The sequence below is a fragment of the Anabrus simplex genome, chromosome 1 (genome assembly GCF_040414725.1).
Source record: "Anabrus simplex isolate iqAnaSimp1 chromosome 1, ASM4041472v1, whole genome shotgun sequence".
NCBI lineage: Eukaryota > Metazoa > Arthropoda > Insecta > Orthoptera > Tettigoniidae > Anabrus > Anabrus simplex.
This window is the reverse complement of record NC_090265.1, coordinates 1,111,870,546-1,111,890,760: the sequence shown is the minus strand read 5'-3', so window position 1 is coordinate 1,111,890,760 and position 20,215 is coordinate 1,111,870,546.

Below are 20,215 nucleotides of genomic sequence, written 5' to 3'. Positions count from 1 at the left end.
ATACGCCAGCCTCGTGTCAGTGGATTCACTGGAATGTAAAAGAAATCCAGCATTTCGGCATCTCCGAAAACTGTAAAAAGTTGTTAGTGGGACGTAAAGCCAATAACATTTTATTAAGAGTAATTGTAGTTACAGAATAAATTAGCCTCTCATTTCCTCGGTTGTAATTACCATATATATTAGTCTACAGTTTTAGTAGGAATGTAGTTCATTACTTAACGATAATAGAGTGTCTTGTTAGTTCTGTAAGCTATAAAAATGTGAGACTGAAAATGTTGGTGCAACACTCAGCTTCACATACCACCAGCCGCCACTGATAAGTACCATTATGAAGGGCCATTGACCTGGATTTTGAACCCCTTTAGACAACAAGCATCATCGATTCAGGACTGTGCTTTGGAAGCAGCCCCCTGGTCAGTATATACAATTGTTTAAAGTTTGTTTCGAGGATGGAGGGATATTGCAGTTCAGATCCACTGATTGTTTTAAGTTCATAATCATCGTTCATCGTCGTCTTTTTGAATTCTATATATATATATATATATAAATGATATGAGTAAAGGGGTGGAATCGGAGGTAAGGCTTTTTGCGGATGATGTTATTCTCTATAGAGTAATAAATAATTTACAAGATTGTGAGCAACTGCAGTGTGATCTCGAAAATATTGTGAGATGGACAGCAGGCAATGGTATGATGATAAACGGGGTTAAAAGTCAGGTTGTGAGTTTCACAAATACGAAAAGACCTCTCAGTTTTAATTACTGCGTTGATGGGGTGAAAGTTCCTTTTGGGGATCATTGTAAGTATCTAGGTGTTAATATAAGGAAGGATCTTCATTGGGGTAATCATATAAATATGATTGTAAATAAAGGGTACAGATCTCTGTACATGGTTATGAGAGTTTTTATTGGTTGTAGTAAGTCTGTAAAGGAGAGAGCATATTTGTCTCTGGTGAAACCCTAACTAGAGTATGGTTCCAGTGTATGGGACCCTTACCAGGATTACTTGATTCAGGAACTGGAAAAAAATCCAAAGAAAAGCAGCTTGGTTTGTTCTGCGATTTCTGACAAAAGAGTAGCGTTACAAAAATGTTGCAAAGTTTGGGTTGGGAGGAATTGAGAGAAAGAAGAAGAGCTGCTCGACTAAGTGGTATATGATACAATTCCTTTAGTTTTGCCAATTGCCACCTTTTCAATACAATAAAAATATAGTACAAACTTACATATTTATTATGATGTTTATATGGTACATGTTTCGCTCCCTTTCATGAGCATCATCAGCCAAACTATCATTAATCTAAGATTGTATAAGATCATATATGCCTTTGCTGGCAGGACCTAGTGTTTACAGTGCACTATGTCTTCTGGTATGGGCTAGAGCAATTTTGTTACTTTCATTGATGTCTCTGTCTTATCCTTGGCTTTGACAATATGAAAGTGACTGAGGTATGAGCGATGCTAGTAATGCCATTCCTTGTGCAGCCAGTCCCTGCAATGGTGTGAAAACATTGCTCATAGGGTCAGTTGATGCATGCATTTCAGTGGGCTTGGCAGACTGATATGTAATAGCAACTTCTGGCTTGGTGAGGAAAGCAACGGGAAACTACCTCACTCCTCATTTCCCTAGTACGCCTCTTCAGTGATGCCTAGGCCATCTATGACAGGTGATGGCAGAGCTGTTGAGGATCCAACCAGCCTTAGGGCTGAAGACTGAACATACATACATACATAAGATCATAAAACAATTCTTTTGGTTCAAGACTGCTCCTTATACAAGTTAAGCAACAGGAATCAACACAACTAGCCAGATCTCAAAAGTTTTTTATTTTATTCTTATTTTTAAACAATTTTAAAAGATGTTCACCAGATGAGTTTTGGCAATAAAATGTTAGACTGAAGAAGATTTTAGACAAAAAGTGTTAGCTTAAGACATAGTTTTATTGTTGTGTGACATTTAAAATGTTATAAGATTATCAATTAGTTTTATAGGAGCAATCTTGAACCAAAAGAATTGTTTTATGATCTTATACAATCTTAGATTAATGATAGTTTGGCTGATGATGCTCATGAACATCATAATAAATATGTAAGTTTGTACTACATTTTTATTGTATTGAAAAGATGGCAATTGGCAAAACTAAAGGAATTGTATCACAAGTAGATCTTCAATACGGACAAGGAAAATGAGATTTATAACCTGCAATAAGTGGTATGTTCCGAGCTGTCAGCGGAGAGAAGGCGTGGAATGACTTTAGTAGACGAATAAGTTTGAGTGGCGTTTATAAAAGTAGGAAAAATCACAATATGAAGATAAAGTTGGAATTCAAGAGGACAAATTGGGGCAAATATTCATTTATAGGAAGGGGAGTTAGGGATTGGAATAACTTACCGAGCGAGACGTTCAATAAATTTCCAATTTCTTTGAAATCATTTAGGAAAAGGCTAGGAAAACAACAGATAGGGAATCTGCCACCTGGGCGACTGCCTTAAATGCAGATCAGTATTGATTGATTGATTGATTGATTGATTGATTGATTGATTGATTGGAAGAAGAAGAATGTGAGAAGCATTCTGAAGATTTCAACATGAGAGACAGCACTGGAATATTTACAGTACATCTCCCTCGATGATGAGGTTTACAGCAAATGGGTGAATCGTTAAATCAAGCCTGCACCCGACTACAACAATTAGAGCAATGGTTCGAAAGACAGGCAGAAATACATCAGCAATACATAGCCTTCCTGGATGAATATAAACAGCTAGAGCGCATAGCGCATGTGCAACATGAAGAGGATAATGGAAAAAAGCTGTATTATCTCTCTCACCACATCATCATCATCATCATCATCATCATCATCATCATCATTATCATCATCATCATCATCATCGTTGACCATCTCCCGTTGCCCGGGTGTGGTGTATGAGCCCCCACCACCTTTGTCTGTCCATGAACCACTGTTCTCTCATAATCTTCTCCCAATCTTGTCCTCTCTCCTCGACATCTTTGCCCACCAGATTTGTCCATTTTCCTCAGGGTCTGCCCATTGGTCTTTTTCCTTTTATGTCTCTTTCATATTCTCTTCCTGCAGTCCTGCTTGCACTCATCCTTCTTAAATGGCCAAACCACTTCAGTCTTCTTTCTGAATCCTCTGTATTAGGGAGTCTCCTTGTTACATCAGACTTTGCTGTCGACACTGTCGGCCATTTGCTAGTAGTTCCATCTGCTGGACACTTAAGAAAAACAAAAACAATTGAATGCACTAGTGGCTACTATGTTTTGTAAAGTATGAAGCGAAGGCATGAAGTGATATGCAAGCTTTATAAAGAAGTGTTTTAACATTAAATTCAGTGCAGACCAATTATAAGTCTTCCTTAAAATATGTTCCTGTGTGAAATGGTATTACACAACATTTAGTGGGGACCACAACAGGATATTTATGACTTGAAGAAGGAAGAATCATCATACCCACGTGGAATATGGAGCGCAAAAGCCTCAATAAATTACTGAAGCAAAGGAGAGCAACAAGGACTTAATTTATAATACCAATATAATGATCCGTTATTGGATATTATAAATTTTCCAGCTAACTCATTCTTGGTTGCCTGCGTTTTGCCCTCATGTGCTAAGTTGGGCTTGTCAGTTCGGACTTAGCACACCTTCCAAGACGCAAGGCTAGTACATACCGTGGAGGCTTTTTTTTTTTTTTCCAATGTTTTCATTCCCCGCCTGAAAGGCGGGGCGGGCTTCCTTGAGGGTTACGCCCTCACTCAGGCCGGGTGAAGTGGGAAAATCGGGAGAAGCGAAGGAGGAGGAAGATGGGAAAGTGAAGTGTAGAAGTAGAAAAGGAGAGCTACGCGAGGGTATTATTATTGGGACGTGAAAAATGGGTGAAGGGTTCCTGGCTGTAGATGAAGGGTGAGGAGATGAAGGGTAGTGGAAATATTCCAGAGGGAGGTGGTGAGAAGTTGGAAAAGTTCAAGTGTTGGAAAGGGTTAGGGAAGAAGCTATTTGGAGGTGGGGGCGGACACACGGGTTGTGGGTGTGGAACAGGAGGAAGGGGGGGGGGGGGGGGGGGGTCTGCCGGGGGCGACGAGAGGTGGTGCGGGATGGTGAGCGTGCCGGTGAAGGTGGTGAACGAGAAGGCTCTACTCTGTAGTGATGCTGATGAAGGATGGCTCCGGTGGCAATGAGTTGCTGGACGTCGGCGGCAGTCGGGAGGAAGAGACGAACCATGTATGTTGGACCTGAACTGGTCTTGATGCGACACGCTCTACAGGCTGGGATTCTGGCGGCATGAAGTTCCTGGATGATGTCCTCGCTGGAGATGGAAGGATCAAGTCCGCGGATCACACAGCTGGGAAGACCATGAGGAGGTGGTGATTGTTGCGATGGTGCTGCTGCGACGTTGTCTGAGGGCGATGGCGGCGGTGTGACGGCGGATGTCAAGGGGTTGTTGGGAAGGGGAAAAGAATGAGCTGTTGTAGTGAGTGGGAGGGAGGAGGTCACAATAGGCGAGGGATGGCAAGTTGTAACGAGAGTAGCGGGGATGTGCGGGGAGGACAAAAGTGTTGAGGTAGAGGTCGTGGTGGTGATAGTCGTGGTAAGGGAGAGGGGAGATGAAGTCGATGTGGGTTGGGGCGATGGTGTGATCAGTGGCATATGGACCACTGGGACAATGGTAGGGTCGGCAGAGAGCTGGTTAAGGATAGATGAAGGAGTGGGGTCCACGGGCTAGAAACGGTCATGAATGGACACGCCGTAGTCAAGGAGTCATTGCTGATCCACTGTCGTGAGCAGGTACAGAAGAATCACTGACGATGGTGTGGAACTTGCGCCGTCTAACAGGCAATAGGCATCATGGAGGCGGTAGCCGCCAGAGCGGATGGCGATACAGATGTCATCTTCGGAGATGGTAGGAGCAATGCCAGATATGATACATGTGTAAATGGCGACTGCCAACGAGGCGTCAGCCTTAGTTTTTGAGGGTCGGCTGGGTAGCAAGCTATAGATGAGGGCCACCCGGCCGCAAAAAAATGAAAGGATGCGTCGAGTCGTCCGTGTATGTTCGACGATACGTGGTTGTTCGATGATGTCTGACCGTAGAGGCCACTGCATAGGCTACCTGAAGCCACCAGCAGTGCAAATGCACTATGAGAGCTATGTCTCATTTCCAAACATTGATGCCTGTCTGGCCATCAGATGATATAGATGTTGATTCCCATAGGGAACTTAAAATATTTGTCCTGAATGAGTAAATTTATAATACCAATATAATGGTCTGTTGTTGGACATTATAAATTTTCCAGCTAACTCATTCTTGGTTGCCTGCATTTCGCCCTCGTGTGCTAAGTTGGGCACATCAGTTGGGACTTAGCACACGTCCCAAGACGCAAGGCTAGTGCATACCGTGGAGGCCACTGCATAGGCTACCTGAAGCCATCAGCAGTGCCAATGCACTATGAGAGCTATGTCTCATTTCCAAACATTGATGCCTGCCTGGCCATCAGATGATATAGATGTTGATGCAGCTCAGTACTGATTGATTGATTGGTACATAGTTGAAGTTATACCAGGTAAGGATGGTGTCGTCAGAACAGTGAAACTCAGAACTGGTCAGGGCGAGTTATTACATCCAATACAAAGGATTTATCCATTAGAAGTGTCTTCTGATGACCCTATTGTGCTCTCTAGAAACTGTGATTCTTCAGGTGTACTAAAGGATGACAACAGTGGTGATCCAGTTGTTACTCGAAGTGGTTGAGCGGTGAGAGTTCCTGACAGACTTGACTTGTAAGCAGTAGGTTTGTATTTCTTGGTATTGTTGAGTAGCCTTCTGCTACTCAAGGTGGGAGTATGTTACACCAGACTTTGCTGTTGACACTGTCGGCCATTTTCTGGTAGTTCTATCTGCTGGACACTTAAGAAAAACAAAAACAATTTAATGTAGTAATGGCCGCTATGTTTTGTAAAGTATGAAGTGAAGGTATGAAGTGATGTAAGCTGTATAAAGAAGTGTTTTAACATTAAATTTAGTGCAGACCAATTGTAAGACTTCCTTAAAATATGTTTCTGTGTGTAATGGTATTACACAACACTGTTATTGTCCGACTCGTTGGCTGAACGGTCAGCGTATTGGCCTTCGGTTCAGAGGGTCCCGGGTTCGATTCCCGGCCGGGTCGGGGATTTTAACCTTAATTGGTTAATTCCAATGGCACGGGGACTGGGTGTATGTGTTGTCTTCATCATCATTTCATCCTCATCACGACGTGCAGGTCGCCTACGGGAGTCAAATAGAAAGACCTGCACCTGGCGAGCCGAACCCTTCCTGGGATATCCCGGCACTAAAAGCCATACGATATTTCATTTCAACACTGTTATTTCCACCTCCTCTCGGACTTTTTCATTCCTGAACTTGTCCTCACTGGTCTGATGCATCAGCGAAGACTACCACTGGAGTATCCCTCATTAATACCTTGATGGTAGGATCCACCATCCAACAGGATCTACATTCAATCATTCTATAGTTCAGAAAGGGACAAACGGATTCCCTAAGCAGATTATTCATAAAACCGTGGGAAAAAAACCACCCCAATTTCAAATTTTAATTTTGTATCACTATTATGTTTGCACTTTAAGTTCAAATAATACAAGCTGCATTTTTCATCATATCTGATATTCTGCTCAGAAATAAAGAACTAAATGTATTCTTGCATTAATGTTTGGCAAATGAACAGTTCATGAAAATGAAAACCTACAACCTATTTTCCAGTCATTGACCAGGTCAGGGATAGAATGAACGAAGCCCCCATCTGGTGGTAAGGACTGGAATTGCGCCAGCTGCCGAGGCCTGTCACACTCCTCTGGGTCAATGATTAATGACTGACAGACAAAATGAAATGATACTGGAGAGTGTTGCAGGAATGAAAGATGACAGGGAAAACCGGAGTACCCGGAGAATAACCTGTCCTGCCTCCGCTTTGTCCAGCACAAATCTCACACGGAGTGACTGAGATTTGAACCACGGAACCCAGCGGTGAGAGGCCGACGTGCTGTCACCTGAGCCACAGAGGCTACCAAATGGACACTTCACAGGGACAAAAATCCCACCTGAAATCTTAATCACTCTCATCATTGGTGCAACATTAGCAAACAAAGCATGGGCCACTTCCTTCTCCAACACATACAACATGAAACCAGGAAGAACAATCTAGACATTGCACCCACACACTGTACACATCATCTTTAAGGTTATCACATTTTGTTTTTATTGCTACCATCTTCTTGGCTGTCTTGGATTTTTTTGCTTTTAGCATAATAATAAAAGGAGGACCTGTCGAGATTAATGATGTTCCCATCTCCTGTTTGTTTTTGGTAGAACCTGAAACCAATGGCATGGGGCTGAGGTCCTCTAAGCTACTTCTAGCCTGCAATTCCTCCACTTGATTATGCCCTGATTCAGTTAACACTTGAAGGTCTGTTGTTAGATCCTCAGGATCTAGTGCTGTGGAACTAGTGAGGTCTTGATGGGACCAAATATGTATTCAGGTAGGCAATTTGGGTTAAATGGACAAATCCCACAAGTGTGGAAGCTATTTACAGCATTTGAGAGTGTAGCTGCATGGTTTCATATTTCAGCAAACATTGCCCCAAATACCACTTTATTAATTCCTATCCTCAGTTTCTTCTGATGTACCCCCAGCAGTCATCATTGCAAAATGTCTTCCTTATGGAGTGCCCGTCCACCCCCATGTCGCTTTGTCCCTATATTACCGTACTATTACCTGGGTAATTGAGAGAGTTGTTCTTTCGCTGAATACTCTCTCTGAAAATGAAAACCTACAACCTGTTTTCCAGTCAGTAACCAGGTCAGGGATGAAATTAATGAAGCCCCCATCTTCGGCGAGGATAGGAATTGTACTGGCTGCCGAGGCCTGTCACAATCCTCTGGGGCAATGATTAACATGTTGAGTGCCATGCAACCCCATTTGGGTATGTGAGAGTAGTAAAACTGTTGAGCTTCTCGTCCCCATATGGGGTTGTACGTTTGTTTGAAATCAAGAACTGTGCGTACCCATTTGGGTGCGCAGTATACTTGTGTTTCATAGCTGGATAAAGCCTCTTCCTGCCATCTGTTGGCCGTTTATTTAAGTATGTGCATAGTCCAACTTTCATTCTTGAATTTCTGTTTTGGTGCGACGCCATGTGGGTAGGTCAGGCGTGCATTATAGGGTGACAAAGTCAGTGTATATCTCGCGCACGGATTGTTTATGTTGGTGTGCAGTGCGGTGAGTTTAGTGTTGTGTGAGTTAATTTGCTACTTTTATTCATTATCGAGCAGTAAGAGACTTAATTAAAATAGCCTGAATGATTTGTTGAAAAATTCGGACAGATGAAGTTATTCTGTACAGAGTAATAAATAAGTTACAAGATTGTGAGCAACTGCAAAATGACCTCGATAATGTTATGAGATGGACAGTAGGCAATGGTATGATGATAAACGGGGAAAAAGGTCAGGTTGTGAGTTTCACAAATAGGAAAAGTCCTCTCAGTTTTAATTACTGCGTTGATGGGGTGAAAGTTCCCTTTGGGGATCATTGTAAATACCTAGGTATTAATATAAGGAAAGATCTTCATTGGGGTAATCATATAAATATGATTGTAAATAAAGGGTACAGATCTCTGTACATGGTTATGAGAGTTTTTATTGGTTGTAGTAAGTCTGTAAAGGAGAGAGCATATTTGTCTCTGGTGAAACCCTAACTAGAGTATGGTTCCAGTGTATGGGACCCTTACCAGGATTACTTGATTCAGGAACTGGAAAAAAATCCAAAGAAAAGCAGCTTGATTTGTTCTGCGATTTCTGACAAAAGAGTAGCGTTACAAAAATGTTGCAAAGTTTGGGCTGGGAAGACTTGGGGGAAAGGAGACAAGCTGCTCAACTAAGTGGTATGTTCCGAGCTGTCAGTGGAGAGATGGCATGGGAGGATATCAGTAGACGAATAAGTTTGGAAGGTGTCTTTAAAAGTAGGAAAGATCACAATATGAAGATAAAGTTGGAATTCAAGAGGACAAATTGGGGCAAATATTCGTTTATAGGAAGGGGAGTTAGGGATTGGAATAACTTACCAAGGGAGATGTTCAATAAATTTCCAATTTCTTTGCAATCATTTAAGAAAAGGCTAGGTAAACAACAGATAGGGAATCTGCCACCTGGGCGACTGCCCTAAATGCAGATCAGTAGTGACTGTTTGATAGACAAGGAATAGTTACAGTGACTTTGATCTCAGTACAGACAATGACATTGCTGAAAGTAGTGGCAGTGCTGAAAGTGATTATGGAAGTGAAAACAAGGATGGGTTTTCAGTGCAGGGAACAGCTGGGAATAATGATAATAACAGCAGCAACTGGGGGCCTTGCATTGGCGCTCAGCGTGCCTTACCTTTTCAAGGGGTGGAGGCACTTCATACAGGGTTGGCGAATAATTCTGAAGCCTCACCTTATATTATGTATTGTTTATTCATTACAGATGATGTAATTAATTTAATGGTACAAGAAACTAACTGAAATGCTCAGCAAGTTTTGATGTCTAAGCATTTAAGCAGATCAAGCCGCCTTAATGAATGGGTCGATATAACACCTGATGAAATGAGGAAATTCTTTGGTTTGCGCTTGTGGATGGGTCTTGTGCAACTGCCATCCTTTGCCTGTTATTGGAGTGATAAGACAATGTTCTGCACGAAAGTTGCTCATAGTGTTATGAGGAGAAACAGGCTGCACAAAATATAGCCGCTAGCAAATTTCAGGAAGTGAAGACCCCTGGATGCAATATGGTCATAGATGAATCTATGGTTCCCTGGCGAGGAAGATTATCGTTCAAGCAGTATCTCACAGCAAAGGCCCACAAATATGGTATTAAGATGTTCAAGTTATGTGATGATTCTGGTTACACATATAGAATTATTATTTATGCCAGAAAAGGAATAGTCCCTGCTGATAAAAATCTTTCTATGGCGTCAGAAGTTGTACTCCACCTGACGGAGCCGTACTTAGACCAGGAGCGACTTTTATGCACCGACAATTACTACACTTCGCTAGAGCTAGAGAATGAACTTCTTGCTGGCAAGACACATCTTGTTGGGACATTGCGAAAGAATAGAAAGGGCTTCCTGAAAGAAGTGACTGCAGCAAAACTGAAGAAAAACGAGTCTAAGGCCATGGAAAGTGATAAAGGTGTCACAGTAATGAAGTGGATGTACAAAAGAGATGTGTTGATGTTCTCAACTAAACACAGCAATACCATCGAAGCTACAGGAAGAACAAGTAGAAATGGTGAAGTTATAATGAAGCCTACTATGGCCATAGATTATAATCGTATGAAAGGTGGCATAGATTTATCCGACACCTTGTTGTCTTATCACTCTGCGCTACACAAGACAATACAGTGGTACCATGAAGTCGCAGGTGATCTGGTGTATGATACGTGTATTGTCAATGCTTTTCTTACATATAACCAGATGCACACAAAGAAGATCCAGCTTTGTGACTTTCGCCAACAAGTGGTGATTATGATGTTGCACTCTCTCCCAGAAGGCCCAGTCAATAGGATATCTAAGACGGACAATCATTACCTCGAACAGCGAGATCAACTCACAGACCTAAAATGTTGCAGGTAAGTTATATTTCACACAAGTAACACTGAACATAATCAATATTTTACCATAATAAAATATATTTATATGACATGAAACTCTCTTAGAGAAGAGTTTGTGGACGCTGCAAGCGATGCTACGAGGAGTGCAGACAGACTATGAGCAGCACAGAAGCATGCAAGAAAGCAACAAAAATGTCCACCATCTGCAAATCTTGCTCTGACAAGCCCTACTTGTGCGTCAACTGCTTTGAACTGTACCACAAGAAGAACTGGTAAATACTTTCAGCACATGTTTACATTCACGATACTACAGACAACACAATTACACAGGTTCACACATAAGTACAAGGGACTGATGATCGTGACGTTCCTAGTCCGTAATGAAGCAGTAACTACATTCACACATAATGTTTCTGGACAATATTTGACTGCTTCTCTTTTTCCTTAGATAACTTCTGATGCGGATGATGCGGATGACGAAGAAGTAGTGCAACTATCTCCAGTTATTCAACCAAATACTAAACAATTCACTTTCTCTGTTATTATGTTAAGTTACATATATATCTTTCAAATATTATGTATAATGAATTATTTAATTTCCATTTATATAAAATCTTGTGTTCGTGAATAAAATTTGAGATCATGTTTGTCATTTAGTTGAAATTTTCTTTCTCGGCCATCTTACAAATCTGAAAAAAACCTTCAGCAATAGCAAAGGAAAAGGTAAGTATGGCTGAGCGTCGGGTCATAAACAAGTTTAAGCGCGAGCCCATATGGGGGTGCGTGTACGTTTACAATTTGTAATGACTAGAGCCCGGAAGTTAGGCAAAATGCCTTTTTTATCTGACTGGATATATTGAAGAATCAGATAGAGATAAATATGTTTTCGTGCATTTAGGAAGTGTAGAGACAATTTTTACTTAGCCTTTTTTTGCCTATTTTGGCTTCCATTGCCAAGATTTAAAGCCTTTTTTGCCTTTGATCGTTATGCAATTTTTTTCTGCGATTTACACATTTTAAAAAGCACATAATGAATTTCCGTACATGAAAGACAAAAAAGGTTGCACAAATTAAATTACATATTGCCGTCACAAATATCTATTTAGAATATTGTTCCCTGTAAATCGTTTATTTGTTTTCAGGCATTTGAAAGCTTATTTTCTCAACCCATTCACTTAACCTCTGTAAACAGCAGAATCTTCATTAAAGAAAGGAATGCACAAGCATAATGAACACCAGGAAAGAGAGAGGATGAGGGAAGTAGTCTCTCTTCTCCTTCCTCACACCCCTTTTGCTGTGACAATGCGTAATTACCTGGTATTCCCGATTTTGAAATGAGAAGATAATGCAGAAGAAGGGAGGAAATCACTTCTGTCTAACAGGTCAGACATAAAAGAAGCTGTTAGTCTACTGTTGAACTTGTTAAAGGCAACTCGTGTGTTTGCGCTGACTTATTTATCACACTGAAATTTTCATCGTTGCGTGGTAAATTACATGGCTATGTTTGCGAATTTGGTTCGGATACACTTTCTGCTGATAGAGCTATATTCTTTTCTAAAATCTGTAAAAAAAATCTATTAATCATGAAAAAAATACTTTATAACTCAACATTTTGCAGCAACGAAACATAAGTCTAGGTTAAATATTGTTGGCTCTAAGATCAATTTAATATCAATAGCAGTTACAACATCCAGCAGGCAATCTCAGTTTTCCTTGGCTCTATGTAAAGCTTTCTTGGACTCTGGAATTCCGTTCTGGAAACTGGAAAATCAATCCCTCAGGATGTTTCTGCAGAAGTACACTAAAGAAGAAGTTCTGTCAGAATCCACATTAAGAAAAACGTATTTGAATATCTCCTTTGAAGAGACCCTACAGAGGATTCGAAGCAGAGTTGCAGAAAAAAAGATATGGGTCTCCATTGATGAAAGGACAGATGCAATGGGACATTACATGGCCAACGTCATCATTGGAACTATGGAAGCAAAGCAAACTGACCTATCATCAGTATTTCTTTTGATGACAGGAGAGATGGAGAGAGCAAATGGTTCCACAGTGGCACAGTAGTTCACAAATTCATTAATGTTACTCTGGCCGGATGGAATACGGCATATTGATGTCCTACTTTTTGTCACAGATGCGGCACCTTACATGATAAAAGCAGCTACAGCCTTGAAAGTTCTCTTTCCTAAAATGCTCCACCTCACATGTCTAGCCCATGGACTGCACAGAATTTCTGAAGAGATAAGAAGTTTGTATCCTCACATGGATAAGTTAGTTTCGAATACCCAGAAAATCTTCCTAAAATCACCCTCCCAAATCTGGGTTTTCAAGGACGTGGCACCAGAGCTCCCTTTACTTCCACAGCTAGTTCTCACCAGATGGGGAACCTGGATCTCAGCAGTCATATATTACAGCAACAATTTGGACAATCTACGTGAGGTACTTCATGCCATATCAGTAGATGAAGTTGCTTCAGTTCACGAGGTAAAAAAGTTGTTGGACCATGAAAAGCTCAGCAATGATCAGGTATTTATTGCAACCCGACAAAGATAAAAACAGGAATGATAATAAAACCCCATAAATATAACCAAATGTGCACAAGAAGCAAAATACTTACCATCGAGCAGGAGCAGTATTAACAAAACCAGCGTGGAGGGCACAGAACATAAGGGAAAGGACAGGATCGAGCTAACTACTTGAGGGGTTGCCAGGTCAAGATTGCTAAATGAAAGCAAGATTAATGTTTAAATAACTTGAACTTTACTTAAAATTAGGAAAAATTTAAACAGAATTTAGGAATGAAAACTGCAGAGCAAAAATAAATCTGTAAATAATGTCTTTAAATTATAGATAAAAATAAATTTTTAAAGCAAAATATACTATGAGTGCGCACTCGGATAACAACGTAAAATAATTTTTATGTAGTAATAAATAAGTAAATAGAAGAAAGATAAAAATTGTAATAATTCAACTCATTAAATTAGGAGACAAATGTCTATTTTTAGGATAAATAAAATCGTGAAAACACACTCAGATTACAAGCTACAGTTTGCCTTAGAATTAATGAATGACAAATGTTAAAACGGATCCGTGCATTAAATATTAATTACATAACTTGCCAGCTTTTCTTGGTGAGTAAGTATACTACAATTAATCACAATAAACTGGAATTTGCTTCCGGAACCAGTACACAAGGATTTCAATCACCCCGAAACACGGAGACACACTCAATATTTAAGGCAACGATAGCAGACCCAAAAAAGGTTCCACACGTAAATAATTGAAAGGACACAAGAGAAAATCGCACGAACCCGAATAAAAATATGTCTCAAATAAACTACAAATTACGAAGGGAAACACTTAAAATTTCACAGACAACAAAACAATGGTACACACGAAGCATACAGCTTCCCAAAACCGAAGCCAACATCCAACTTAAGGAGACAATAGGCAAAGCCCACACAAAATTAGCGTACCGGAGATAAGATAAAAACATGGCACGCAATAATGAAAGAAGAAGGAAAGAAAAACGGACCCGAATAATCTGAGGAGGGCAAAAGTATCATCAAGAAATAGGGAACAAATTCCAGTTTATTATAACCAGAATATTACAATAATTATGTATAGTCTTTTAAATTTAACATTTCTTCCAACCAAAATATTAATAAAGGATTTAAATGCCGGTTACACAATTTTAATTTTAGGAGGCCTTGGAAAACGGTAATGGCCGAATAAGACCGGAAATAAACCCTCCCATTAAGTAATTAAACAATGAGCCATTACGAAAACAATACTAGTACATAACGTCTTTCAAAACGTTGTCAACAGTCCATCGGATGCCACAAATATGAACCAAGAAATGTAAAAAGCAATCCACCAACAAATTTAATAATAATAATAACTTTAAGAAACAGAAAAAGGCAGCACAAAGATAATCTCAGTTAAATTAAAGTAATGGAATAATAGGTCTCTCACCCGCGCATATACCATGTTCCAGAATTACTCCATAAGAATAATTTGGATATAGAACATTACCAAAATCACGTTAAGTTACATTTTAATATTTAGCAGATACAATTTATATCATTAAAATGTCCGATGAAGAAGAAAGTCCAGCTTAATTTAATGAATAAACGGTGGTCGCCAGGTCCATAAACTATAGGCCTAATTTCAATTACAGTAGCGGAGTAGAGACGAAGTAATATTAACAGCGTTGCCAAAACATTTCTTCTAATATAATAGTTGTCGCAGATAGCTTGATACACACGTTCTTCTCCAAATAATCCGGCAGCAGAACAGTTTCGAAACAATTAAGTAGATACTTGTACTTACATTTTTGGGTGTCCAATTTAATATACTGTAATCCAATAGCTTACATTCTAGCTCATTTTGTAATGAAGAACCCTCCTTCAGATAGTTCGGTCACACTAATATTAAAAAACTGTAAATATGAAACACACAACATTATCGCGCTTCAATTAAGGCAATGCCTTAATTAACGAGGCTATTAGCCTGGTTTATCAAACTCCACTCCAACAACTTTCAATCGCATTTTGTACACAACTTCCCCAAACGCGTCCATCTTGGCGATCTGCCGGGAACAGACTGGCGTTCAGTGCAGTCAAGCTGCGGGTCGCTCAGTTGAACATCGACACTGCGCACACTCAAGTCAAAGTTTGCTTATTGAGCCAATCAGAATTTCGAAGCAACCGACGTAACAATGGAAAGAAGATACATTTTAAATCGCCACAGTTTCAGGCACATAATTTAACGGCAATGCAAACAATGGCCGAGAATTGCAGATAAAAGCCCCCACACACAAATGTATATGTCCAACAATGAGGGTATCGTAAATTATTGTCTCATTTATAACAACACATTATAGTGTGATACCGGAAGCAATCTTGAAGTTGGAGAAAAGAGATGTTTCGCTGGTATCATCTATGGTGATCTTCGAAGATGCAGTAAATCAATGCTGCAAGCACCAAGAAAAACGGAAGCAGTATTAGTGAAAAGTGTAAACGTGTTTTGAGTGCTAATGTAGACATTGAATAAATGAAGAACATTCGTGATGTTCTGAAAGGTGAAAATTCTGTTTTAACTGGCATGTGTCCTTCCGAAATAGCTTGTTTCAAATTTGCACCAATCACTTCAGTGGAAGTAGAACATACCTTTTCCATGATGAAAAACATTCTTTCTGACAAGCGTCTGTCTATGACAGTTGATACTTCGAAAAAGCACCTTGTTGTTGCTTGTAACCAAGGAAAGTAAGAGTAAGTATGCTAATTATGTGGTAAATTGATAATAAAGAAATGAATGAATATTTAAAATGCATATTTTCATTAATAATGAGTGAGATTCCTCTTTGCTTTCACTCCTAATAAATGCCTATTTTAATTACAGTACTGCCTATTTTCAGTATTTCAAGCAGTGGCGGCTGGTGGTTTAAAAGTTTAGTGGTGCAGAATTTTTACCATTGATATAACATGATTACAGGCTAATTTTCAAATCCAGATACATCAACAATACTTTTTATTATTAAAAATAAAACAAACATTTTACATTTCTATTTTCAGGAATATTACTACAACCCAGTAATTTTTTCATTTAAAAACTCTTTTACCATATTGAAATGAAACACTTTGAGGTAGCCTAATTCTGGTATTGTATCTGGTTTCGAAATTAAACGTCACGTGGGCCTACCCATTCATTTCACCTCGGATTTTTCTTCGGCATTCCGTTGTGGAAACGGCCCAGGCATTAAAGACTGCACCGAATTCATGATCTGGCAAAATACCACTAACTGATAAAAACGCACAATAATAAAAACACACACGGTGACACGAATGTTTACACAATGAAATCAATAGGCTAATCTACTTAGCTTGTATGCACATAACAAAGCTCACAACTATACTGAAGGAAATGGCGGTGTTTATTTTCAAATTTAAAGATATTATATATCCAACCATGGCCGACTTGATGCGTTGAAGGAGCGCAGCGAGGGATCCAGTCGGGCGTGATCCAACAGATGAACTTCCATCCAATGTTGCTAGGTGACATCCCTGTTCTATAAGACTCTCACACTGAGCGCCAACAAAATAGCGACTTTGCTAGTAGTTGGTTTCATATGAGCATGGCCGACTGGATCCCTCGCTATGCTGCAAGAGCTAGCTAGAGCGACGCAAGTCGGCCATGGTAGGAGGAGCCAGGTTGATAAACCTCCATTTAAGCAATGTATAAGAAGCCACGCCTATCTTTTCCTCTCCCTGCGCACCCCTCTAGCAGCCTAAAAGCACCCCTCGATCAGCCCCGCGCTCCCCTCTGGCAGCCGAGGTTTCATCCTACCTCAGGTTGACTCTCTGCTGCAAACTTTCTGGCTCCTGTAATGAACATCTAAGAGTAGCGGCTTGTCTCCTTTAGTCAATATTTGCTCTTTCAAGCTCCTGAAAGGTTTGGCTTGTTGAATGAAAATACAGTAGTTGAGTAATCCAAATGATAAAACTTTACCTAAAATAAACATAAAAAATTAATGGGGGTAGCGCAAACCTGCAACCTTATGGAGAAACCGCCCCTGATTTCAAGTGCCTTTTTACCTGCCTATTTTAACCAATAATAAATGCCTAACTTCCGGGCTCTAGTAATGACTAATACGAGCCCATATGGGGTCGCAATATTTTACCTAATATACATAATAAATTAACCTACTATATCATAAATATATCCTCATTTCAGCGATCACTTGCTTGGTTAGGCCTGTGAACATTTTGGCATCAGGGAGTAACTCAATGTTATTAACTCATGGCAATTGATTTTAATCCCAAGAATTTCGGTCTGGCACTCAACGTGTTAATGACTAACAGATGAAATGAAATTATATTAGAGAGTGTTGCTGGAATGAAAGATGACAGGGAAAACTGGCGTAGTCGGAGAAAAACCTGTCCCGCCTTTGCTTTGTCCAGCACAAATATTCCATGGAGTGACCGGGATTTGAACCACGGAACCAAGTGGTGAGAGGCTGACGTGCTGCCTCCTGAGCCACGGAGGCTCGAGTAATCTCTCTATTCTGCATTAATAAAAATTTACATGAAAAATGAGAGAGTACTCACTACCAACTGAGAAATTTCCCTGCCTTGCTACCTACTTCCAGCTGTGTGATTTAGCCAGCAATCGACTTTTGTTTTCAGCCACATACGTAGTTTTTGATTGTTGCTGATTCTGTTTTTCCTTTATATAAGAGTGAGCTGGAATTGAGAAAATATAATTCACTGTGGAAACATGAATACAATACTTCAGAAGAGGAAACGAGGGAAGAGACAGCAACGAAATCTTTTCTTGGATTCAGAGAACATCCTACTGTTTTTGAGAAATCCATGCTGCCAGTAAGAAAACAGCTGCTTTGGCAGAAAGCAAGGAACAGTATCAGTCTGTGTCAGTGCAACATTAAAAAAAGAAAAGCAAGATTAAACCCTGCTTACATTTTGCCTGATAAAAGGACTGTTTCCTCATCCCTAATTCCTGCTGCAATTGAATGGTGTATGACACTCATTCATCAACATATTTATAATGTTGGTTCCCAGTGTTCCAGTACCCCAGTATTTATAAATGAAGGTTTCGAAGTATTAGTTCTAGGAGTGTAAATAGGTCATGGCAAAAATTTCTTGGAATACCAGTAGTTAAGAATGTGAGGACAAGCTGGTGAAAGGGACTGTGGGAGAGAAGAAAGCAAGATGAATATATAGTACTGCTATTTATATAATTAATAACGTGAGGCTAGGGGCTGCAAAAGGCAGCAAGTATAGTTATGTTCCTGATCTGCAACTTGTTTAATGTTACTTTTATGTCCTAATACTCCAACCTTATACAATAGTGCAATATGATACACTGGAACATGATACTGAAAAATAATTATTTGTCCCATTCCTATTATGAGTAAGATGAACCTTCATAGTGAATATTTGTGACTTGATTCCCTTCCTGATATCAACCTCATCTGATGTGTTAATAAGATGAAATGAATGATGTGATATATGATAGTAGGAAGGGAGAAGGTGAAATCCGGTGCTGGCTCATAGCCTATTATAAGCAATAAATTTCTTTGATAGAGTCCTTATTGATGGATATGACTTCTTTCCTAATGAAGAGTATTTTATTAACCACCTAATCAATATAATATTTGTAACTAAGACTAGGACACAACACTAACAATGTACTACTGGAACTTCCTTCACATCATCCATATGGATGGACATGACTTACTGTCTTAACATCAAGATATCCCTCAATCTAATATGGCAATATCACTTTTGAGAGGATTGAACCAAACAATTTTACATACACCACCCTATGCCTCAAAAAACCTTCACTACAAATGCAAACTGAAAGGTACAATGAGATGTTTCATTTTTTCCAGTATTTTTCTAGTGTGCTCTGTACATTAGTGAGTGGGCTTGGAGGCCCAGCTCTCCACTGCCATTCTCATTCCACTTATTGCTTGAAATAACTCTGAATTCTATCTAGTCAAGGAGAAATCTTGTAGAACTCTTAAGTGTTGTAAGGCCCCACAATGGGTGTCTAAATGTTTGATTCCGAGTTACGTCCTTGTGAAGCTTCATCACCTGAGTCTTGCTCCTGTATTTCTTTGTCCTTGTTGATAATGAATAATTAGCATTGAATTAATCAACATCTCTAAGGTTAACTTTAATTTCAATATCCACATCTGCGGTCGCATAGTTCTCGGCTTGTATATAAGCAAAGTTGGATAGATCAAGAACTTTCTGAAGATTCATGGAGTTGTTGGTAGTGGCAAATTCTTCTCCACTGTTCAAACACTTGAAATATGGTTTCATAAAACAAGATCATGCCATGCCCGGTGGAACTTGTTTGGTTGCTTCTGCAATTTGAACAGTGGCATTAAGCAAAGAAACAAACCATGCCTGACTGCTGGCAGAAGTTCTTGATTCCATATTGTCAATGACAGATCCTATGTCTTTGCTCATTTAACTTCACACAGTTTATGGTAACGCTTGTTGGTTACACACTTGTTGTGTTGGGTGGAAACCATGCTATCTTTGCACTGGATAGCTTTGCTATTTGCTTTACGTCGCACCAACACAAATAGGTCTTATGGCGACGAGGGGATAGGAAAGACCTAGGAATTGGAAGGAAGCGGCCGTGGCCTTAATTAAGGTACAGTCCCGGCATTTGCCTGGTGTAAAAATGGGAAACCACGGAAAACCTTCTTCAGGGCTGCCGACAGTGGGGCTCGAACCCACTATCTCCCGATTACTGGATACTGGTCGCACTTAAGTGACTGCAGCTATCGAGCTCGGTGCACTGGATAGCTAAAGATGTGGATGACATGTAGCATTGTTGAGAAACAACAAGACATGTCAGTTTTTTGTTTTTTGATTCTTTCATCAAAGCTCCTTAAACATTCCTCCATTATCATAGCCATCATCCATGCCTTCTTGTTCAATTTCCACAAAAGAGAAAGTTCCTAAATTTTGTTCTTAAACTTCTTGGTCATGTGCATTTCCTATAACAAGGGTTTTTCCATCTCCC